A 26,610-nucleotide genomic window follows, 5' to 3' on the forward strand; every position below is an offset into this window, starting at 1 on the left:
CCCAACCATCATTGCCCTGTATCTTTTCTGTTGTTGTTGTTGTTGCATTCTCTCCCTCTTGAATCCAGTTTGTCTAGCCTTGTACTTATTTAGCATTTGTGTACATGTGTACATATTGTATCCCTCTTGTAAAGTGGAAGCATCATGAGGGCAGGGATTCTGTTCATCTTCCCTGTACTTAATATAATGTCTTGTACATTTGTGCTTAACAATGTTTGTTGAACTGAATTGGATTTTCTTGTGAATTAATTTTTCACTTAATAGGGGAAGGAGGGAATAAGCATTTATATAGTACCTACTACATACCAGACACTATGCTAAGTGCTTTTTACAAATATCTCATTTGATGCTCACAACTCTGTACAATGGGTGCAGATAAATCTTTCAATGTTTCCAAATACTTTTTATATCTTTTAGCTTTTTTTTTTCTACTAGGAGATAGGACTGGAGATGCCTAAGGAGACTCAGATCTTGAGCTGGGGCTAGGGAGTATGCTAAGGAAGAGGAAAAGAACCTCGAAAGGGGAGGTGGTGGGGAAAAGGGGAGAGAAGATGGGATCCATTTTGTCTACTTCACACTTTTGACAGTGACTGGACCTAAATAGCCACCATGGTTGCAGGCATCTCCAGATAGCCAATGCTAATACTTGCTTATATTCCTAGGATGAGGAGAATACTGATTTGACAATGATAGTGGTTTTTCCCCTCTAGCTGTCTCTCATTCACATAGATGGGCAGCGGCATTGATATGAAGAGTCAGGAAGAGTCAGACAAATGAAGTGTGTAGTCTGGATAATGAAAGTGAAGGATATGGATTCAATTGGACAAAATACTGATGAAGTATTCATATGCAAGGTACTCTAGACTACAGGCACAATGATAGAAAACGTATTGGGTCCAGAGTCGGGGGTGACATGGATTCTAATCCAACTTTTGAGATTTACTAGTTATGGGACTTAGGGCAAATCATCTGAATGAAAGAACAAATAAATGAATAAAGCGCTCTCAAGTGATTATTATGTATAAAGCCTCGTGCTAAGGATGCAAATAGAAAAGCAAGACAATCCCTGCTTTCAAGGAGCTCCCCTTTTAAGATGGAGAAAAGACATATGGAAGGTTTTGGCTCTAAGTCAGATGGATAAGTCCCAAGGTCCTTAGAGTTCAATGGCAAATCAGATGTTAATGCCTCTTTTTAATGTCATTCCCACTGACAAATGATATCAGCCTGAACCGTTTCACAGTGCCAAGGTCTTGGGTAGCAAGAACTGTCTTCAGTGGGTCTTCAGCGGCTGTGGTTGTAACCCCTGCAGTGCAGCTGCCAGGCTCTATCTCCACAAAGGATACTTCCTGAACTGTCCCCATCACTTTCTGAGGGGAAAGGTTGGAGTGGTGGTGGCTTGATTTTTCTGTCATTTGCTGCCTCCTGTCACTCCCTCAGGGAGACTTGCTACTTCAGCTAAGCTGGCTTTTGTGCCCTGTATGTGGCAGTTGGTTGGCAGTCAGTGGGGATAGCTGCCCTTTCTCCACAGGAGAATGCTTAGCATCCTGTGAATTATGCTTCCATAACCTCCCAGTCTCCTTGAAGAGAAGAGTGGGAGGGGCTTCCTAGCCCTAGTCTGTTCTAATTGCAGGTAAAGAAGGCACTTTTGCCAATGAAAAGGATCTGGTGTGTAGAGTGATAATATTTCTGAGGAGAACCTTTATCCTCATTACTTAATAAAATTGAGCCTCAGTTTTCTCATCTGTAGTGTCTAGAGCACTAGGCCTGAAGTATGGATCACCTGAGTTCGAATGTGACTCAAACCACTTAATCTCTATTTGCTTCAATTTCCTCAAATGTAAAATGGGGATAATAATAATAATATCTACCTCCCAGGGTTGTTGTGAAGATAAAATGAGATGATATTTATAAAGCACTCAGCACAGTGTTTGCAATGATAAACGTGCATACTAAATGCTTGTTTTCTTCGTTAACCCTGGAAAGGCAAACTTCTCCCATTTGGGAATTTCTAACCTCAGTGCCTTTGCTTATCACCCCTAATAAAATAAAAAAAAATGTGCATTTCATTAGGTAAAACGTATCTGTCAAGGTTTTGTTAGCTTGACAATATTCCTAGCACATTTATAAAAGGCCTATCTTGTCTAATGTATGAAGTTGGTCCAAGGTAAACCTTAGAGATATGATTAGGAAATATGATCTGAGATATCATCACATTTCCCTGCCATTTAATATATTGAGAAGCCCAAAAGCCAAGCCCAAAGAGTCAAGGAAATATAAAAGGATGGAAGCAAGTAGATTTCTTCTGTCTCTCTGCCTATGCTTTGGGCTTTGTATTCACCTGTGACTATGCAGACCTGGGAGATACGACCGCTGAGAAAGAAAGACAAGCAGGGGGTACTAATGGAGTAGCACAAAGAAAGCCACATCATATGCACATTACCTTTGCTGCAGGAATTCCAGAATAAGAGTCAAACCAAATCTGGTCAACGTGATCATGGTAGTGTTTTTATTTTAATTTAATATTTTATTTTTCCTAATTACATGTAAAAACAATTTTCACCTTCATTTTAAAAATTAAGCTCCAAATTCTCTCCCTTCCTCTCCACTCCCTTCATTGAGAAAGCAAGCAATTTGATATAGGTTAAACATGTGTAATCATGTAAAACATATTTCCATATTGGTCATGTTATAAAAAAAATAGACCAAAATAAAAACCCAAGAAAAATAAAGAAAGTAAAAGAAGTATGCTTTGATCTGTATTCAGATTCCATCAGTTCTTTCTCTGGGGATGGATAACATTTTTTCATCGTAAGTCCTTCAGAGTTGTCTTGGATCATTGTATTGCTTAGAATAGCTAAGTCATTCACAGTTGATCATCTTACAGTATTGCTATTACTGTGTACAATGTTATGATTCTACTCATTTCACTTTACATCAGTCTACGTAAGTCTCTCCAGGTTTTTCTGAGAGCGCCTAGCTCATTATTTCTTATATCACAATAGTATTCCACCAAAATCATATATCACAAATTGTTCAGCCATTCCCCAATTGATGGGCATCCCCTCAGTTTCCAGTTCTTTGCCACCAGAAAAGAGCGGCTATAAATATTTGGGTATAGTTCCAAATTGCTCTATATAATGGTTCAATCAGTTCACAACTCCACCAGTGGTGCATTAGTGTCTGAATTTTCCCACATCCCCTCCCACATTTATCTTTCTCCTTTTCTGTCCTATTAGCCAATCTAATAGGTGTAAGGTCGTATCTCAGCATTGCTTTAATTTGCATTTCTCCAATCAATAGTGATTTAGAGCATTTTTTCATATAGCTATAAATAGCTTTGATTACTTCATCTGAAAACAGACTGTTCACATTTTTTATCATTTGTCAATTGGGGAATGGCTCTTATTTTTATAAATTTGACTCAGTTCACTATGTATTTGAGAGGTCTTTACCAGAGAAACTTGCTTCAAAGAATTTTTCACAGTTATGATTCCTAACTGTATTCCCTCCATCCTACTTCCCCCCCTGTTTATTCTATTCTCTCTCTCCTTTCACCTTGTCCCTACTCAAAAGTGTTTTGTTTCTGACTATTGCCTCCCCCAATCCACCTTCCTTCTAGGAGCACCCCCTTTCTTTTATCCCCTTCCCTTCCTACTTTCCTATAGGGTATGATAGATGTCTATACCCTATTGGGTATGTGTTTTCTCTCTTTGAGCCAATTCTGATGAGACTAAGGTTCAAATGTTCCTTGCCACCTCTCCAATCTTCCCTCCACTATAATAGCACTTTCTTGCCTTTTTTTAAATGAGATAATTTACTTCATTCTAACTCTCCCTTTCCCTTTCTCCCAGTGCATTCCTCTTTCTCACCTCTTAATTTTATTTTTAAAGATATCATCCCAACATATTTAACTCACACCTGTGCCCTTTGTCTAGTATGTACTCCTTCCAACTACCCTAATAATGAGAAAGTTTTTATAAATTGCAAGTATCAACTTCACACGTATGAATGTAAACAGTTTAACCTTACTCAGTCCCTTATGATTTCCCTTTCCTGTTTACCTTTTTAAGCTTTTCTTGAGGCTTGTATTTGGAAATTAAAATTTCTATTCAGCTATAGTCTTTTCATCAGGAATGCTTGAAAGTTCTCTATTTCATTGAATATCCATTCCCCTACCCCCCCAAAAAAGATTATAGTCAGTTTTGCTGGGTAAGTGATTCTTGGTTATAATTCTAGCTCCTTTGCCCTCTGGAATATCATATTCCAAGCCCTCTGGTCCTTTAATGCAAAAGCCGCTAAATCATGTGTTATCCTGACTGTCGCTCCGTGATATTTGAATTGTTTCATTCTGGCTGCTTGCAATATTTTCTCCTTAACCTGGGCACTCTGGAATTTGACCATAATATTCCTGAGAGTTTTCATTTTGGGATCTCGTTCAGGAGATGATCAGTGGATTCGTTTAATTTCTATTTTTATCTTCTGATTTCTATAACATAAGGACACTTTTCCTTGATAGTTTCTTGAAAGATGATGTCTAGGCTCTTTTTTTTTTTATTGTGGCTTTCAGGAAGTCCAAAAATTTCAAAATTATCTGTCCTGAATATGTTTTGCAGGTCAGTTGTTTTTCTAATATTTCACATTGTCTTCTATTTTTTCATTCTCTTGGTTTTGTTTTACTGTTTTTTGACATTCCATAGAGTCATTAGCTTCCTCTTACCCAAATCTAACTTTTAAGGAATTATTTTCTTCAGTAAGCTTTTGTACCTTCCTTTTCCATTTGTCCAATTCTAATTTTTAAGGATTTTTTTCTTCAGTGAATTTTCATGCCTCTTTTTATATTTGGCCAATATTACTTTTCAAAGCATTCTTCTCCTCATTGGCTTTTTGTACCTCTTTTACCATTTGGCCTATTATGTTTTAAGATGTTATTTTCTTCAGTATTTTTCTGTGCCTCATTTACCAAGTTGTTGAACCTTTTTATATGATTTTCTGCATTATCTCATTTTTCTTCCTAATTTTTTCTCTACCTCTCTTACTTGATTTTTTGAGCTCTTCCATGGCCTGAGACAAATTGTTACTTTTCTTGGAGGCTTTGAATGTAGGAGCTTTGACTTTGCCATTTTCTTCTGAGGGTGTGTCTTGATTTTCCTTGTCTTCCTATGGTCAGAATTATTTTTCTGTTGTTTGCTTATTTTCCCAGTCTATCTCTTGACTTTTAACTCTTTGCTAAAGTGGGGCTTTGCTTCCAGGGTGGAGGGCACAGTGTTCCAAGCTTCAGGGGTTTTGTGTAGCAATTTTCAGAGATACTTCTAAGAACCTGTAAGTTTTCAGTTTTTCCAAGGTGGTACGATCTAAGGAGAAGTTTGTTTACTACTCTCCTGGCCTGTGTTCTGGTCTGTGAGCTACTGCAAACACTCTTTTCTGCCCTGGAACTGTGATGAGGGTCCCTGCTCCACTTTGGCTACAATCTCTGATGTGCTAGTGCTCCTCCTTGACCTGGGTCTGCCACCCAGGACTGTAACCTGGATATGAGTATCGACAAAGCAATAGAACGCTGCCCACAATGCTAGCAAATGTTTTGTGATTTCTCTCTGACCAGTTGTTCGACTCCTTTACCATCTCTGAGCGGAGAGCTCCAGAAGCAGCCACTGTAGCTGCTGACATTCACTCCAAAGGTCTGCTTCTGGTTTGCTGGGCCCTGGTCTGTGCTGGCACAGCTTGCATTGGACTGTGTTCCACTCTCACCCTGGCATGACAGACCTTTCTTGTTAAATTTCCAAGTTGTCTTGGGTTGTAGAAAGGTTTCACTCCATCCTTTCGTGGGTTCTGTCACTCCAGGATCTGTTTTAGGTTCTTTTTTTCAAAAGGTCTTTGGAGGGGTTTGGGGGAGAGCTTGAGCAAATCCCTGCCTTCTTTCTGTCATCTTGGCTCTGCGCCCATGGTACTATTTATAAGCTAAGAGAGCACATTGCTTCACTACTGAGGTCATCTCAGAGGGGATGGTGGTGGTGGCATGCCTCAGGAAGTTTCACATTGCATTTACTTGTTGCTCAGGTGTAGTCAAGTAGATTCCTGTCACCCTGACATTTTTCCTTCCCACATTTATTTCTTAGGTTTTCAAAGATTCTCATCACTTGAAATTCCATGATTTCTTTTCTTTTCTTTTCACATGAAGAACTCTTCAGAATGTAACCATCCTTGAACCATAACACTTTTTGGATATATAGAAGATTTATAAACTATTGCTCTGGTGTGTATGTGTGTGTGTGTGTGTGTATGTTCTACAGTGAAAAACCTCTAGGTGTGCGGGTTTGCTGCAGATTTTTAGCAACCTTCAGAATTTTGACTAACATAAGTCTTTATTTCTTACAGCCTGTAAACTCAAAAACAAAAACAAAAACTACTTGACAGTTGAGGTAAACAAAATTCTAACTTGAGTAGTGCTATCTCAATTTCTTGGCTTCAGTGTCTTGAGGGGGAGGATCCCTCATCTGGTCTGAACTCATGGCACTGCCCTTGTGTTTGTTCACAACACTTATTTTTAGTGGGCTCATGAATTTCTTTTACTTACTGTGTTTAATGATTCCCTGCCAATTGTATTGTGTTGATCAACCTCATAGGATCACAGATCTCATCAACTACATCGGCCACAAACATCTATTAAGCATTTACTTTTGTCAAGCACTGTGCTAAGTGCTGGGGATACAAGGAAAGATAAAAACACAGTTCTTGCCCTCAAAGAGCTTGTATTCTAATGGAGGAGGACACATTTATAGAACTGTGAATGGATAAGATCTACAGAGTGTAAATGGAAATTACATCTCAGACAGAAGGCACTAAGGGATGAGAGGGAGAAGGGCATGTTTGGAAAGACCTCTGTCAGAAGGTGGAATTTGAGCTGAATCTTGAAGAAAGCTAGGGAATCCGGGAGTCAGAGGTGAGGAGGGAGAGCATTGTAGGTATGGGGGACAGGTTATTGGAAAAGGCATGGAAACCGGAGATGGAGATTTAAAGTTGGAAGGGTCCTGAGAGCCCATCTAATACAAGCCACTTTATTTTTGAGAAGAGGAACGGAAACCCTGAAAGGTTTAGTGATTTGCCTATGGTCACACAGGTAGCAAGTGATAAAGTTTGGGTTTGATGCTCTTTGTATGGCACAGTACTGAACATATATGAATGAAATACAAAAGTAATTTTAAGATGAATGAAAAAAATACAAAAGGAATTACTTGGTTTTGTTTATGAAAGCATGAGTGAAATGCTTCAAATTTGTCAGTTTTAGATCCTCCCCCCCCAAAAAAAAGAAGAAGAGACACAACCAGATAGGCTGGTTTGAAAGAAAACATTTGGATCTGTGAAGAGAGACAAAGTTGATTATTTAAAAATTGTTGTCATTGTTGTTTTAATTTTTGTTTGGCCTGGGTCAGTAGTGACTTTGCTAAGACCAAGACATCACTTTTGGAGTCTTTTATTGAATAAAAGTGTGAAGCCAGAAAATTTATGTAGACATTAGATGACAAAACATCCAAAACTTTATAAACTACAAGAACTGATTTTTTTAAAAACAAAACTTATTTGAAATGAAAAACTAATGAAGTAATTTTAAATGTGTATTAAAAAACACATCCATGAAAGTTTTGTTTTTCAACAAAAAGCCAACAAAAAGTTTTAACAGTAATAAAATTAAAGCAAAGTGATCTGTTGGTATTTAATCCTGTTCTGTATCTTGCAGTAACAATTTTACTTCCCAGGACAGTACGAGTGAGAAAAACCAATAATCACACCCATTATCTTCAATTTATAATTTTTAATTAATAGATGTATTCCTTAGAAAATATATATATATATATATATATATATATATATGTCTGTGTGAGTGTATGTATATGTCTTTAAACATAATTCCTGAATGTGGTTTGTGTTTTATTTAATTTACAAAAAATGAATAAAAGCTTTGAATGGGGGTTTGGACTCTCTTTTAATAAGTTTGTAACTTACCCAAAGACTGATCAGAGGTAAGAAATAGCTTAGGCTTACATAGGCATTATCCAAGGTTCCATGAGCCTAGGAAGCAAGTTGATTAGTGGAAAGGGCATTAGACAATTGAGGCATTAGATCTGCTGTGTGATCTTGGACTCTTTCCTTCCTTTCCCTTCTTTCTTTCCTTATTCATTGGGAACTGTCTCACTAGCAGTTGGGGTTGGGGTGGGGTATGTATCCTTTTGTTCTGATTATTATTGAAAGAAACAGGAGAGGAGTAGAATGTATCATAGCCAATGAACTTTTGACTTGAAAATACTTAACCCTCCTTAGAGAGAACATAGGACAATTCCAGCCTGTGGTGAGATATTGTATGGTACATCTGATTAAGATCCCTAAGTATTAGTCCTAAGATCATGTCCATGATGTGTCAAGAGCTTCATGACACATGAAATTATGCCTGGTCTTGCCCAGACAATTTGCAAGCTAACTGAGGCCAAAAAACAACTGAAGAAGTAATGTGACACAGATCTGTTTCATGGACAATTTACAGACCCTGTGATGGTCCTGTTGGTCTCCCTGCTTTTCAAGTCTCTTCCCATTTCCAGGCTATCCTCCACTCATCTGTTAAATTTGTCTTCCTTAAGCACAAATCCAACCATGTCAACCCCCCCACCCCTACCTCAACCCTGCCATTTTAATAAATGCCACTGACTTACTATTACTTTTAGGATCAAATTAAAAATCATCAATTTGGCTTTTGGAAACCTTTATAACCTGGTCCTCTCCCACCTTTCCAGTATTCTTGCATTTTATTCCAAGTACACTGTGATCCAGTGACATTGACCTTCTTGCCATCTTTCACACGTTGCACTGTCTCTCTCAACTCTAGAGCTCTCTCTGTCATCATCTCTACCTCTTGGATTCCCTAAATTTCTTCAAAATAGCTAAAATTCAACCTTCTATTCCAAGCCTTTCCCAGTCCTCCTTAATCCTAGTGCCTTCCTCCTGAGATAATTATACATATATGTATATATATGCATATATATGTATATATGCATATATTCACAATTTGTCCTGTACATATCTTGTTTGAATATATATATATATATATTTTTTTTCATGTTATCTAGCCCCTTAGATTATGAGCTTAATGAGATCAGAGACAATTTTTTCTTTTTTTCTTTATATTTATTGGGCTCAACAAAGTTCATGCACCTAGTAGGTACTTAATAAATGACTGTGGACTGATGGAAGTCTTATGATTGGCCTCTGCTTTAATATAAAATATATTAAAGAAATCTTATCATAGCTAAAAACCACTTATTTCAAAGTCTCCTTCCTAGTGCCGTATGTCTGCAGTCCTGATTTTGTGTCTTTAGATTTTTTTTTTGAAACCATTTTCCTGTCTTGATTTATAGTACCCATGAAGTGAGACAGGGTGGTGCACTGGAAAGAGCACTGGCTCTGGAGTTAGAAGCCTGGGGAGACTTGAGATCAAATCCCACTTCCAATGTTTGCCATTTATCTAATCTTGGGCAAATTATTTAATCTTCATGAGTCTCAGTTTCCTTATCTTTATAATAAGAAAGTTGGATTAGATAGCCTCCTAGGCTATCTTCCTTCTATGGATCTATGGTACTAAGGTATTTTATAGTTATTGAGAGCCTGCCAGGTTTCTATTTCCTCAGTTCCATCTTGATTAACAGCTTATACCCATATCCAATATTTGTTTCATTCTTATATGTGGCTGTACTTTTCACTCTTAGCCTTACCATTTTTATTCCCACCTGATCTCTGTTCCTACACTACTCCTCGTTGCAGGGTGGCACCTATATATTAAAAGGTCAAAACTTGAGGAGCTAAGTTAATACAGTCTCCTGACAATTTCAAAAACACATTATAAACTTTACAGTGGAAAACCAGTAGCCATCTCTTCTTCTTCTTCTTCTTCTTCTCTTCTTCTTCTTCTTCTTCTTCTTCTTCTCTTCTTCTTCTTCTTCTTCTTCTTCTTCTTCTTCTTCTTCTTCTTCTTCTCTCTTCTCCTCCAATGAGTAATTTTAAAATAATTATTGAAAAAAAATCATGAAGATTTTGTGTTTGATTGTTTTTTAAATTGTTGTTCAGTTATGTCCAACTCTTTTTTTTTCTTGGGGTTTTCTTGGCAAAGATACTGGAGTGATTTGCCATTTCCTTCTGCTCATTTTACAGACGAGGAACTGAAGCAACAGGGTTAAGTGACTTGCCTTACTAGCTGTCACAGCTAATAAGTGTCTGAGGCAAGATTTGAACTCAGGAAGATGAGTCTTCTTGACTTCAGACCTGGTATTCTATCCAATGCACCACCTGGCTGCCCTAGGTTTTCTGTTTTTTAAATGGCCATCAGCAAAACAATATAAAACAGACAAAGTGTTATGATAATAATAAAATCAAAACAAAGAGACCTGATGGCATTCAACCTATTCCATATTTTGAAGTAACACTTTTAGTTCACAGGACAGTATGAGTAAGGAAAAAAATAACGATCATACCCATTATCTTCTATTTGTAATTTTTAATTAATATATGTATTACGTAGAATATGGCAGCTAGGTGGTGCAGTGGAGACAGTTCTGCACCTGGAGTCAGAAAGAATCATCTGCATGAGTTCAAATCCGACCTCAGACACTTACTAGCTGTGTGACCTTGGACAAACCACTTAACCGTGTTTCCTTCAGTTTCCTCATCTGTCAAATGATCTGGAGAAGGAAATGGTAAATCATTCTGGTATCTTTGCCAAGAAAACCCTGAATAGTATCATGAAGAGTTGGACACAACTAAAATGCCTAAACAATAACATAGAATATATATGCATATGTATTTAAATATAACTTCTGAATACAAATTTGTCTTTATTTCAGAGATAAAAATTAATAAAGGGTTTGGGGGGCTCTATTTTAATAATTTTTTAAAATGTATCCAGATAGTGATCATTGGTAAGAAGCTAGACTCAAATGATTGCTTAGGCTTACACAACATTATTCACAGTTCCATGAGCATAAGAAGCAAGGTGATTTAATCTTTATCTCATGCTTTAAAATTTCTATTTTTGTTCATGTATTATAACATGCTGTATAGCATGTATTAGTATACTAGTACAGGTATATAATTTGTAAATAAATATCATTACATTAGGATTGTATGTTTTTTTAAATGATGGAGTGACCAAAAGAAAAAAGAAAAAAACACTTGGAAACAAATACCCAGCCCATTAAGATGAAGTGACTTGTCCGGTTAGCTAGTGGTCAACATGGTACTAAAACCCAGGTTCTCTTACTTTTGACCTAAGGATTAGATCATTACACCACACCTTCTTCTCGATACAAAGAATACAGAATATGCAGCTCCTGAATCTGGGTTGATTGGTACAGTGAGAATGAAACTAATCTTTTTGTTCAACGGTTAATTCCTTCCCAAACATTTTTTTTCTTGTGTAGTGATAGCCTGAACATAAACATTTATGTCTCAGATAGAAGTCACTTTTACTGCTTTTTAAGCTCACCATAGGGGACACTAAAACATCATCTTCCATATAGCATTTTAACACACAATTATATTTTATTTGTTATTTTATCATACCTTTCAAAAATAGCCATAATTAGTAGTTTGATGGAGGTAAAGATTGCTGGGTTACCCTAATCTCTTCCTTGTGGACTGCCCTCAGCTTTCCAAAGGGCAGTGGATGAAGCGCCAGGCCTGGAGCAAGGAAGTCCTGACTTCAAATATGGCCTCAGACACTTACTAGCTGTGGGAGCCTGGGCAAATCAGTTAACCCTGTTTGCCTCAGTTTCCTCATCTGTAAAATGAGCTGGAGAAGGAGATGACAAAACACTTCAGTGTCTTTGCCAAGAAAACCCCAAAAGGGTCACAAAGAGTCAGAAATGACTGAAAAATGACAACAACAAAAAGCCCTTTCAAGCTTGGATAAATCTAATTTAGAGTGAAATATTTCACTCAAGGATATAATCCCTTTCTGATTCGTTATTGGCTGAGAGATTTAAGGAGCCTTAGCAATCATGACTTGTTTTGGTCATTGACCAAAACTGACATTTGTTGTAATTTAGGTAATAATATTTTACAGGATATAGCCTTAAAAAAAAGCTAGATGAAGAGGGGAAAATAGGGTACTTAATCTGTTCTTTAATGATTTCATAAAATTTATTTCAAAACATTTTTCCATAGTTACATTTATTCAGCCCATGCCTGCTACATCTCAACTCTCATATCTGAATTGTCTACTTGCTATAGCTATGAGGTAGAGATCCAGGAGGAGTCAGCTAGGGGGCTCAGTGGATAGAGTGCTGGGCAGGAGTCAAGAAAAGCTGAGTTCAAAGCTGGACTCAGATATGTGACCCTGGGCAAGTCACTTAACCCTATTAGCCTCAGTTTCCTCATTTATAAAATGAGCTGGAGAAGGAATGGCAGACTACTCTAGTATCTTTGCTAAGAAAAACTCAAATGAGTCATGAAGAGTGACTGCACAAGAGACCCCATGAGCAGGTGGTGAGTACATAGTAACAAGTGAATCTGATGAATATAGTCTTACGGCTACCTATTTGCTATCTTTATTCCTTGAAGACTAGTTGCAGTTCTCATGCAGCTTTGTTCTGTTTTAATAAATGGCAGTGTAACTTAACTTTCTATCCATGTTTGGATACTTTAATTCGCTGTTTTTTAGAATTTTTTTCTTTTTTTCTCTTTATCAGTTTACTTTGATCCATCAACAATCACCTCCATATGCCTCCCAGTTTAAAATTTCTCTCCTCCTTCCTCCCCACCACCCTCCCCAAGACGGCGCATACATATACGCTCCTACCAAACATATCCGCATACTAGCGATGTTGCAAGTAAGAACTGGAACCAATAGGAGGAACTACCAGAAAGAGGAAACAAAACTCAACAGAAGAAAAAAAATAGCAAACAGTATGCTTCCATCTGCATTCAAACTCTACAGTTCCCTCCCTGTATGTGGACAGCATCTTTCATCACGAGTCCCCTGGAGATGTCCTAGATCCTTGCATTGCTGGGAAGGGTTAAGTTCATCAATATTAGTTATCACACAATGTGGCTGTTATGTGTACAACATTCTCCCGGTTCTGCTCACCCCACTCAGCATCAGACCATAGAAGTCTTTCTGGTTTTTTCCAAAGTCAGCCTGTTCATCATTTCCTACAGCACAATAGCACTCCATTACATTCATATACTGCAACTCGTTCAGCCATTCCCCAGCTGATGGGCATCCTCTCAATTTCCAATTCTTTGCCACCACAAAAAGAGCTGCTATGAATATTTTTGTACATGTGGGTCCTTTTCCCATTTGTATGATCTCTTTGGGATATAGCCCTAGAAGTGCTATTGCTGTTTTGGTTTTTTTTTTAAAGTGTGAGGAATAGTAAGAAGGCCAGTTTGTCTGGACTCTAGAGTATAGGAAGAGGAGTAATGGAAAATAAGACTGGGAATATAATTTGGGGCTAGGTTATGAAGAGCTTTAAAAGCAAAACAGAAATGTTAATGTTCTTCACAACTCTTGACAAAACCTTGTAGTCATCATATGAACCAAATGTATAACTAAGGTTGCAAAAGTGAGGAAGGAATTCTATGTTCAACAAAAACTGGGAAAACTGGTTAACACTTGGATTTAAAAAAAGGAAGTAGATCCAAATCTCATACCACGTGTCACAATTAACTCTATACAGATAAGTGATCTAAATATATTTTAAAAAGCACTTAATAAAAAGAGGAAAGGTAATGTCTTTCTATCTTTAGAGAGGGGAACACATGTCTTAGCCACTTGTGATTAGGAAAAATTATTTTTTAGAAAAATCAAAGGAATTAAATTGCATATTATATAGATGCAAACACTTATACATACATACATATAAATATAGCTTTTACACATTAAAACAATATCTCCAGAATAAGAAGAAAATGTTTTAAATCAATCATTTGAATAAAAGTGAGGCATCTACAATTCATAAGGAATTGATGCAAATTTATGAGTAAATTCTTTAATAGGTAAGTGGTCAAAGCATACGAATAGACAAAAAGTGAGATACATAATTATCACTAACTTTGTGAGAAAAACATTCCAAATCTCTACTAAATAGAGAAATGCACATTAAAACAACTCCAAAATAATACCTTATAACCTATCAAAATGGCACAGATAAAAAAATGACAAAATTCAAAGTTGGCATGGTTAAGGAAAAGAGATACTTTTTATATCACTAATGGTTTTTGAATTAAGTCTTTTTATGATAACAATATGGATTCATACAAGGAGAATTACAAATATATTCATAACCTTTAACCCAGTGATCCTATTACTAGTACTATATCCTAAGAAAGTTATTGACTGGAAAACAAAAAGACCTATTTACAGACAAAATAAATATTCCTAGTAAAATCCTGGATTTAGAACTGTGAGAGTCCTTAAAAGTCATATAACCTTATTCCATTATTTTATAGATGAAGAATGAGGCTTAGTAAGCCTTCCATTGTACCAATTTGCCCTCACTTTTTTTTATAATAGAAAAAAAGTAACAGAAACAAACTATAAGTCTAACATTTAGGAAAAAAATAGCTAAACAAATGATGGTATATGAATTTAATGGAATATTGCTGTACCATAAAAATAATATGAAAAATAGAAATAAATGAAGACATATGAAGAGATATGAATAAACTAATGGGACACATATATGTCAACAATAATTATGTAAATGTTAGCAAATATAATAAAAGCCCTAAGTTTTACATTTATACAAAAAAGAAATTCATAAGAAACTGATCTGAAAATTTTTTGCTTTATTGTTCAAAGTAATATATCTATCTATTTATCTATACATATGTGTGTGCATATATACATATTATATTTAAAATCTAATTTACCTGGAGTTTATAGTTACATGCTCAATCGCTTTAATTTTATTGTGCTTGTATTTATTTTTATTATTTTCTTTTCCTTTGCTCTTGATTGTATATTTAATACTTGCAAATGGAAGTTAAAATAGAATGAATTGGTTATAATGACTTTTTAAAAGGAAAACTAACCAGTCCACTTATTTTTCCTGGGAAATATAGAAATAATTAAATTCAAAGGGTGTGTTATTGGGAATGGAGAGGTGAAAAGAGTTGTGGAAACACTGAATTCTTTTGGTACTATCATTGCCTTCATTCTTGACTTCTTTCTTGAACTTTGTTTGGAAGAAATTTGCCTTCTGATAAACTGTTGATGGGTAACATGCAGTCAGATTAATTTTATGCTGTATTTTAACACTGTCTATGGAAAATGATAATTTTTTTAAATGGCTGAAACAATGCGGCATTGTTAGAAAAGTCTTATCCTTGTGTTAACAGGGTGGAGTGGTGACTTTTTTCAAACCCTTTCAGTTCCAGTACAGGTTTAACAGAACAGATTGTGTGGTGTCAGGGTGGTCAGCCTTCTGGAGAATAGTAACCAGCATGCACTTTTGTCATTTGTAAGAAAGAATATGGACCTTCGTATAAAGAACTGATTGGTGTTGTAATTTAAAGACATTCAAATTCTGGCTCTACTTTTAAGCTATGTGATCTTGGCTATGTTTCTGGATCTCAGTTTCCTCAATGATAAAAATGGAGTGACAATAATTGTACCACCTACTTCATGGGGTTGTTCAGGATTAAATTAAATAGTTGCTCAGTCAATCAATGTGAAAATACTTTTAAGATGTTAAGTGGCATATAAATGTAAATTATTGTTCTTGCAACCCCCAAATGAATAACAGATAACTCCCCCCCTGCCCCCACCTTCCACACATTACTCCTCAGCTCTGGAACTCTTGCCTGAGGCACAAGCTATCCTGCCTCATGAGCGGGTCATACGCCTCATTACAATTAGCGAACTCTACTCATATTTCCCATCTCACCTTGGCTATTTTCATGCCACCCACAATTCTCCCATGTGTACCCTGCCTACTATTATTCTCTTCTCCAATTCCTACCTCATTTCTTTCCTCCCTACCACCTTCCAGCTCCTGAATGATAAATAAATACTCCCATTGCTACTGGAAAGGATATGTCAATCAATTCCTCCATGGTTCCACTCACCATCTTTATGACTTCCCAGACCAAAATACCTCTTCCCCACCACATGTCTAATTATACCCATTAGGATGTAAGCTATTTGAAGGCAGGGACAATCTTCTTTCTTAAAAAAAAAGTTTGGCTAAATCCAGGCTCAAAGTTTCTAGAGTCTTTGAAAAGGGTCATGACATTTAAGGGAAAATAAACTTTTAAATACTTGCGTATATGACATGAACTTAGTTTAAGTCCAAATAAGGAAGACACTACGTTGTTCATAACTGCAATTGATTTGGAAAGAAGTGGGAGTTCTGAGTAATCATTGTGTTTTAAAACAATGGTGTTTTGTATTTTAATATGGGAGATGCATGCTCTACTTACTAAGCTTATTTGCCAGGCAAGGGTTAAAGGAAGAAATATGGGCATACAGAGTACTTGAAGCACCAGCCATTTTAAGATGCTCTTCTCATTTGGCATGTTAGGAAACAGCTAGATAGATCCACATTGCAGCATGTTAAAACCAGAGATGCTGTAATATGCTATAACATGATGTCACCAACAGTTGATTATAATGCACTGCTTATTCCAAGCAAGTAAACAACCATTAGGCTGGATTCATAAAAAGGGATAATAGGACTATAAGCTTTTTTTAAAAAATTAGACAATAAATGGCCACTCACTACTTGTTTTGAAATGCAAATGAAGGATTTTGAGAACATTTCCAGTTAGCCAAGTTTATAATAATGATGATGGTGATGATGATGATGATGATCCAAATATAGTTGGAAAACCATGTCAAAATTTCTCATAAAATGGTTTTGAGTAGATATGAGAAATAAGCTCCACCAAAGGGGCAGTGGCTAAGGTAGAAATCCCTTGGACTGGACAAAGTAGGACACAATCTCATTCTGTTGGGTAGCGCCAAGCTAGGTAATCTCTCATCCCCTGTGAGCATGTCTCAGCATCATTTCCAATGGGTTTGTTTGCTGCAAAGATACAGAGGTTAAAGCAAGAAAAGAAACACAGATGATAGAATAACCATAGTGATTTAGTCCTTTAAAAATATTGTATAATTTAAAATATGAAATTATTTACCCATTACCTATTTCTTAACCCCCTCTTCCCTTGATATCTTTCTCATGACTGCTATTTCTTATCAGCCTGAGAAAGAAATGTCCATTAGGATGCTTTTTTTTTTTTGGTGGTGGTTTGAAGTAGTGTGTCATTAAAATGTTCATGGTCCCTGCACACCCAGAAGCCCTCTGACTTTCTAAATCCTTTCCAGCTGGCCCCAGCTCACATCCCTGATCCACACACACACACACACACACACACACACACACACACACACAAAACATAAAGAGTAAGATGCAATCTCTCTCTCTCTCTCTCTCTCTCTCTCTCTCTCTCTCTCTCTCTCTGTCTCTCTCTCTTCCCACCCCCTTCCCTATACTCCATCCCTTGCTGCTCTTCTCTCCCCCCAACCTCTACCTCCCCTTGCCACAAATTCAAACAAAGGGAGCAGTCTAAGACCCTCAAGGAACAGCTGCTCTGCAAGGAAGCCATGAGCGTCAGCGGAGCTGCTGCAGCACGCACATCTGTCACTCAAGAAAATGTCATCCTAGCCAAGCAAATCCATTGTACAATTGGAATGGAGAAAGCACTTGTTTAGATAGGTTTATGGATGGACTTCTGTTTGAACCAGTGACATCTGGGCCAATGGGACTTGCAGGGTGGTTGCCTGTTCAGCTGATCTTTTTCTAAAGAAGCTTTAATTTCTAATAGGTTAGCTTCCATGTAGATACATATATCGTCCTCTATTAACATATCTGTCCATTGCCCCATCCCATTTCCAAACCACTAACAAATCCTCCCCCCCCATTTTTTTTTTTACTTTTTGGTTAAAAGAAAAAAATCCCAGCCACACACTGCTCCTTTTCCTCTTCTTCTTAAGAATCAGTTTTTTCCCCAAACTTATCTGTTATTGCCAAGGCCTCAACATTCACTATTCAAAGGAATCTGAAATAAACAAGCTTGTCCCCAACCCTTCTGGCCCAGTAAAACCAATTACCTCTTAAGTATAAAAGTGCACAGTTAAAAACAAATAAACAAATAAAAAAACCTCCAGCCATGAAGAGGACACATTTTGGAGTAGAAACAAAAGGCTTTATTTGCAAAGGCCCACAAAGCTATGGGGACTTTGGATTTAACCACCCTGCCCCTGGAGAATACAGAAGTATCTGGAGTCTCCAGGCCACTGGGCCACTCGCATTATTTCCATGGTGAAAGGAAAAATCCCTTTTAATTGCTGAAGTTTATTTTTTTCAAAGCAATTTTTAAAGGAAGACTCCTTGCAATATGTACTTTGAAGAATTATATGTGACTATTCTTGACAGCTTTAATATACTTGAGATAAAAATAGGTCAGCACACAATTTGCTTGTGTGTGTGTGTGGGGGGGGAGATAAGGGGCTTGTTTTTAAAACCTGTAACCTCTACAATGTTTTGGAGTTCAGAAAAATAGTTTCTGACTCCAGCCTTTTTCGATGACAACATGTAGATCATAAACAGCTTTGTTCTTAGTTATCAAATGTTTCCCTTGGATAGTGTATCACCTTTAGATAGAAACTTTTTTTAAAGATATAAATTAAATCAGATTATTGTGAACTTTCCCAGGGTAAGACCTCTTTCATTTATAAGATTCTGCAATATGATGAAACTCTCAAATATCTTACAATTCTCTATATCTCTATTAAAAAAAAATAAAGGGGACCTCCATTCATCTTTACAACTTTCACCAATAAACCAATAGGTCACTGAACTTTTTCTTCTGTGGATATGTCCCGATAAGACATAAAGGCTGAACTCTCCCCCCACTAACCCAACCCCCATTTAATTTCCATAACGCAAAGCAGTTTTTTTTCCACCCAAAGTTTATGAAATTGCATACTAAAGATTACGAGGTACTTCTACAGAGCTCTGATCAGCAGATTTGATATATGGATTTAGATCAATTTTTTCTTATGGCAAATCTATATACTATTCTACTTCTTCATTTGCTACTATTTGCTGAGTGGCTGTTACTTGGGAGCAGAGGTCAGAATCTAGCTGTTGGAGAAGCAGAGTAATCTTTTACTCCTCATAAGAGTAGTGAGAGATATTAAATCACAGTTGACATACCTGAAGCCCAGCAACTTCATCCATATTTTATCTGCTGTAAATTTAATACCACAGCACTTTTTAGGGTGATATATTTATTAACTGGCTGGGGATGAGCAGTACAGAAATTCAGTTTGTTCAGGAAAATAAAATGAAGACAGTCTGACAAGTTTATGAAGTAAGCACAATAGCTATTTATTACTTTTTAAACATACAGAGTGCTGAAATGTCTTTAGTAGTGTTTGTTCAATAAATGCATAATGACTGCTAAATCACCTCCATTTATTTTTTTCCTTGAATTTTAATAAAGTTTTTCTCTTTACAAAAATTGACTGCCCCCTGCCCCTCCTTCACACACTCCCCAGGTATGGTATAACTTGTGTACTCTTTATTTAAGGGAATAAACAGCACTGTGCATGTGATAAAGCTGCCCGATGGAATTGTGGGAAGGGGAATTCTATTTCCCCCTGCTCTAGCCAACCATTTTCTGATCCACTCTTGAGCATATAGAAAAAAAAAATATGAAATACACATAGAAAAGCTTCTTATAATGATCATTCTTTTAGTTTAGTTCTATTCAGTATTCTTAAGATAGTAACTTATTTACACGCTAAAAACTCTACCCCACCCATCTCTAAACTGCACTGTTTGTTGTTGTTTGTTTTGTTTTGTTTTCTGTTGGCTAGCTTATGTTTTTCTCATCTTGTACATCTGACATTATATACATGGCTATGTACACTACTCATTGGAAGGGAAAATAAAGCACTTTCAGTGCATTTATTTGTACTTTGCTCAATATTTAAGACTGACAAAATATTTTCTCCCACTTCAAAATATAACCTAGAAAATCCTTGCTGTTGTTTAAAATTTTACAAGGTATAGCTAGGGAGTGGTCACAGTTTTATTTTGAAATACCCTTTCAAGTATTTATTTTTTGATAGGTGATGCTCCTCATTTTTCAGCTAATTTAAACAAAGTGTTTGCACTTAAATCTGGTCAGTTGACCTTTGGGCTAGTGTTTTAGCTGTGCAAGGATGACACCAACGAAGTTCTAATGCTCAGCTGGCTTCTCCCTGGCATTGAGCATGCTTTAGGGCCATCTCTTTCTCACTTTCAGCTGGAGTATGCTTACTTATTTTATCAATGAAAGAAAAACACAAATCTGAAAATCTCTCCAAACTAAGACAAAAAAATTCATTACAAACTCAAGTACGAATGTTTTTTGGACTGCACATCATTTTAGATAATCTGCACTAATGGTCCTTTCCATTAATGTGTATAATTGAAAGTTGATATTGTCCTGTTTTAGAAAGGGAGTGTAATCAATGAACTCAAGGGTCTTTTTGATCTTTAACTAAGGTGAGTTTTTAATATGGTAATCCGCAGCATTTTTGTCCTGTTTGGTCCTCATAGGAGGTGCCTATAAATAAGATCTGAATATTTTGGGTAAACAAAATTTAAATTCAATTGTGTATGCCCTGTGTTCCTTTTCTATGGCATGCTTTAAAACAAACAGAATGTCTAAATAGGGATGCTTCATCACTCTTTTCTATCACCCTTTTGATTATATTAGCTTTATCCTTCCTTGGGATACCATATCCAGATGCATTTTAATTCTCCCCTTGATGTTTTTGCTCACTACATCATTAGAAGATTCAAATCTGCAGGTCATATTGTCGCCTCAGAAGGAATGTATCAAACTGAATAATCACAATGTCAGCTTTGGATCTTAGGCTCTGAGGAAGTCCATTACATAATAGATGATGTGTCAGGAAAACAAGATGACTGAAGCTTTGGAAATCCACCCCAAGAGCTTTAAGTCACATCAAAAATCTTGGAAGTATTTTTTCCCACAGTTCAGTGTGCCATTTTTAAAGGAAAACAACCTCTGTAACCTAATCTGAACTGTTTCTATTAACTATAAAACTGTGCTTCCCTTAAGAAGGTCACATTGAATGTCAATACTAATGAACTGGAAAGTTCTGTGATCAGGGATGGGAAAAATTAAAAGACTTACTGGGGCCTAGATCTTTCAAATATGTTAAGTCCCCCATCCTCTAGATAAAGAGCAAGGCATGAATTCATAATTCATTGAATGCATTTATATTCATATACTGTGGAATCTATAACATTGATGTCAGAAAATAGGACTGTTATAAAGAGTGTTATATTAGGCTTTTAATATATGCAGCCATGCTTTAGGGAGCAGAATTTGACCTATGTTATATTTAAGCTTGTGTAATGAATCATGTTATAACATGGTTATACTATATTAATTTATTTGATTATTTCCTTATCCCTCCCTCAAATTGGTTAGTATCTGATAGTCTGATGGGAGAAGGAGGTAGGAGCTTAACAGTACGGTCCCTGGGATTCTCTCAGTTGTATTTCTTGATTTTCTTCCCTTCCTTCCTTCCTTCCTTCCTTCCTTCCTTCCTTCCTTCCTTCCTTCCTTCCTTCCTTCCCTCCAGTAAACAACCTCACTCAGCCTCTAGGATCTTCCAATTGGAAAGCCAAACAAAATATATAACCAAAACTAATTCTGAACCTATTACCTAAGGTGAGTTCATCCTCAGCTTCCTGGATGGTCACATCTCAATGAATAATGGATTCTTTAGTTTGTTTTCAGTCACAGGAAATCACAACTTCTCTGTCTTATAATGAAGCATGAGCTTATGCTTGTACTATTTCCCATCAAAGTGGATACCAAGGACTACATATTTTAATCATAATTTCAAAATTTTAAAATATGTTAACACATGTTAATATCTTATATATACACACAGCAATATAACATAAAGTAATGTATAATAACAAATATATTCTAACACTATATCTGTTCTACCTTCACCCCTTCACTCCCCTCCAGACTATGGGCTATCCTTTGCACAGACTTTTCCTTGATTAAACACGGTCTGCATAGAAGTATCTTTCAGGGCACTATGGTGATTCTCTTCTTTGTACATAATTCAGAATGAAGGGGAAAACTTCTACATGTGTTTGTACAAAGGTTTCATGATCTGTGCCAAGAGAACATGCCCCAGAGACAAATATGCAATACATTGTTCTTGGTTGATTGTGAGACCTGTAGCTATCACCCAACCTGGGCCATTTCCAGCAGGGATGAGAAGGAAGATATAGATATGTGTCTGAAAGCCACAGTTATTCTTCTTTCTGTGTGACATGGCTGCTGCTTTTGAGTTTTCTGCTTTCTTCTCTGGCTTGATTGATAAGCTGATTATTATGTTCCAAGCTTCAGTTAAATAGAAACCAGCCAATTAACTCTTCCTCCTAAAAAAAGTCAGAGGTGTGTGTGGTACTAGCCACATTACTTTGGTTACAGGACCCCCAGGAGCTAAAGAATGTGTATATAAAAGAAGAAAACTTAAAAACACAAATTATATTGGGAAAAATGTGTAAAAGATGCGCAAATCACTAGATTAAAATGTATATTGCACAGAGGTCTCAGACACAACAGTAAAATGCTGGTGTCTTTGTCTCTGCTGATTCTCCCTGTATTATCCCTAAGAGCACAGGATTCACTCAAAGCTTCAGACTAGACTAGAAAGTCAAATATTTTGTGTCTCTTATTAGTGCCAGGGTCAGCCCCAGGCTTAGTACACTTTGAGTCAACTGGATCTGCTTCCCTTCTTCTGAGACAGGAACCAGTCAGAATGGGATGGGGATCAGATTATAGTAGAGACACATGGGAAATGCCCTGGAATATACAAGTTAACCCAATTTAAAATGGACAAGGATTATATTCTCCAATAAATTCCTACACCAACTCCTCATAATAGTATGGCCTTGACCCTAGGTTCTTAAAGGCTATGCCAACAGCCCCTAGGCATTGGCGTGTCTTACCAAGTGGAAAAGGCTGAGAGTTTGGTCTTTTCCTTGGGTGTATATCTGCTATCCAATGGCCAGTCTAGTTAACCTCCTAAATGAACTTCAGTACGGGGAGGTTAATCATCAGAAGTTGCTCTTTTGCAAGGGCCCAAGTAGGTGGAGGGAATATCTGTCATTGTTGAGTAGAGGGGTGTGTGATGCTGAGTCTTTTGTTTGCTGGCTTTATGTGCTGTCTGCTATTACCCACCCTACAAGAAAACAATGCCTTGAGAATTCTGTCATCACTAAAGGCATAGGGGAGTGGAGGTTACTACTGCTGAGGTGAGAGGAAGTGTTTTTCCCAGGTCAACACATCTATGTCTAACTCAGCCCCTCTTCTCCTCAGTCTCTGTCCTCTACCTTCTCCTTCACCTGTGCTCTCTAGACCTCCTGGTCCACCATTTGCAAAGTCTTCTTCATCTTATATCTTCTCCTCTCTCATTCTTTCCATCTTCTTATGTTCATGAAACCTTGACTCCCTCTCTATAACACTTTATTTCTGGCTCTCCTTTACAATGCTGCCTATTTCCCCCCCCCCCCCATATTCCTTTTTGTGTCAGATCAAGAGGTAGAGTCGGAATATTCCTTGTTCTCCAATGCCACCTTGAGAACCACCTTCTACAATTTTCACTCAGAATCCTATGCCTTCTAGATTCACTCTATCTATATCATACTGTGACAGTAGTTGATCTGTCTCTGGGTCTTTTTCTCTGTTTTTCTCAGTGTTTATTTTAGTTTATGATCTTCTTTTCAACTCCACCGTTATACTACTACTACCACTACCACCACCACCACAACCACCACCACCACTACTACTACTACTGCTACTAGTTCAACTACTACTACTACTAAGACTATGACTACTATGACCACTACCACAACTACTTTGACTGCTACTACAATACTGCTGCTGTTGCTACTACTACTATACTGCTACTACTACCACTATTATTACGGTGACTACTACTATTACTACTACCACTATACAGTTGCTGTTGCTACTATTATTACTACTATACTTCTACTATTACCACTATTACTAATATCCTGCTGTTGCTGCTGCTGCTGCTGCTACTACTACTACTATGACTACTGCCATAGTGCTGCTACTACCACTATTACTACTACAATTTATATGGTGCTAAATGCAAAATGCTTTACATATGTTATCTCATCTAATCCTCAGGACAACCCTGGGATGTAGGGGCTATTATTCTCACTTTATGGATGAGGAAACTGAGGTACACAGAAGTTAAGTGTCCTGTCTAAGGTCACACAGCTAGTGAGTATTTGAGACAGGCATTGAACTCAGATCCTCCAATTCTCTATCCACTACATTACCTAGTTGTTAGACTTCATTATTCATATTGGTGCCCCATCAGACACCCTTGGTTTCCCAGTCCATTATCATTCTCAGCTCCCAACACCCATGTCTCCACTCCGTATCAGTCTCCAACATGGATTTTTTGTTCTTTAAATCTCACCTGGACTGCAACCTGCAAAACTAAATTGCAATTAAGGCCCTTAAAATTTTTGTTCCAATGTATAGTTCCAGCTTTATTGTATTTCATTCTTCTCATGTCCTCTGTGTTCCAGTGTATTAGAGTACTAGTTAACTTTCCCAAACTTTCTGGAGCATTCTTTTTCTAACTTCCTCACATTTGCATAAGCCATCTGTTATGTTTGGAATCCACTCCCTCCTCACCTCTGCCTCTCAGAATTGCCTTTTTCAAGGCATAGCTTTGGTGTAATTTCTCTCTCTTCTCAAATTTCTACCTACTAAATTTTGTGCATTATATATACCCTTAGTAGAATGTTACCTCCTCAAATGTAGAGACTGCTTAATTTTTGTCTTTGTATCACAAATGCCTAATAAAGTACTTTTCAAATAGTATGTGCTTAATAAATATTTTAAAAACTGTATTGGACAATGACTATCTACTAAGGCACAAGAAACAGTACAATCTTCATTAAGATGGGAGCACTCACACTGATAAAATAATAACTTTCTTTGGAAATGTTGAAATATTGAAGACATGATGATATGTGATTAAAGTTAGATAATACTGGGGTTCTTCCAAGAAATGCCAAAGAATGAAACGAGTGGCAAGAGGTATAATGGACTACCATGAGATGTATATTGTGTCCTCATATTGTATGTTCTGGTTAAGACTTTTTTCACATTCTCTTGTACTCTTATTTATTCATTCATTCATTTATTTATTTATTTATTTATTTGTTTGTTTGTTTGTTTGTTTGTTTGTTTTTAGCCAGAGATGTTGCAAGTCCTGGAGAGAACCTCTGAATGATGGCTAAGTTTCTAGATTTCTAGGATGAGACTTTCTATTCTAAAGGTTCTTTTCCAAGGCAGTGATCAGGACACTAGCATCATGACAAAGATTGAACTTAAGGTAAAAATTACATTTTCTGGAAAATCCTTGTTATTACTGCTTAGGTTCGGTGGTTTCTAACATCAGAGTTCTTATTGGAACCAACTCTATTGGACCATTGAAAATTATTATTATAGCCTTGAGTGGCATGGGCTGAGTCAGCCACAAAGGGCAAGGAAGGAGGAGTACTTCTTCATTTCCTCTAAAATTTTGCTTCTTCTCCAAAATCACTGAACACAAAATATCAGAGGTACAATAAAAAGCTATTTTAAGTTTCATCAGGGAGGACTGAAAAGAGGAGGGAAAAGGGACACACATACAAAAAAGAAGGAAAACATCTATGTAGGCTTAGCAAGTCCAATGAAGCAAAGAATTGACATAAACAAACAATTGAAATGACAACGAAGGAAATATAGAATTTTTCTACCCAAGAAAGAAAGGGGATGGACATAAACATGGTAGCTTCATTGGTTTTTCTTGGTCCATATTTAAACAATATGATTGATTATCCATCTACTTTGAATAGCCTCGATTTTTATCAACTTAGTAAGAATATATGTGTGTTCATAACAAAGAGAAAAGAAATAAGGAGCAGAAATGGTGATCTGAGGAAAATTATTTTATTGCCAAGTAAAATGACAAAACCAACATAAAAAAATCTATTAAATTACTAACAAATGAAGTACACTAGAAATATTTTAATTCTCTTACAATTCTTCAGATTTCTAGGGTTATCCTAGCTTTGAGATCTTTCTTGCTACTTGATTTTACAAGGGAAATCTTATATAAAAGTTGTCAGTGTGGTCTAAGAGAATGGATGTAAAACATGAGTGAAGATATCAGCTTCTTCATTAACTTGTCAGGTGACTCTGCACAAGTCACTTCATGTTATTGAGTCTCACTAGCCCTACTTTACAAATGAGGAGCTGGTCAGAAATGGTGGTTCTGTGGATCCCTGGGAGATGTGGAGTTCTGCAAGTGGTCTGAAAACTCACATGCATACAGTTGTATATGTATTTTTGTTGTTGTTCCATCATTTCAGTCATATCTGGCTCTTTGTAACCCCATTTGGGGTTTTCTTGGCAAAAATACTG

This window comes from Phascolarctos cinereus, unplaced genomic scaffold, assembly GCF_003287225.1.
Source record: "Phascolarctos cinereus isolate Bilbo 61053 unplaced genomic scaffold, phaCin_HiC Scaffold_7;HRSCAF=346, whole genome shotgun sequence".
NCBI lineage: Eukaryota > Metazoa > Chordata > Mammalia > Diprotodontia > Phascolarctidae > Phascolarctos > Phascolarctos cinereus.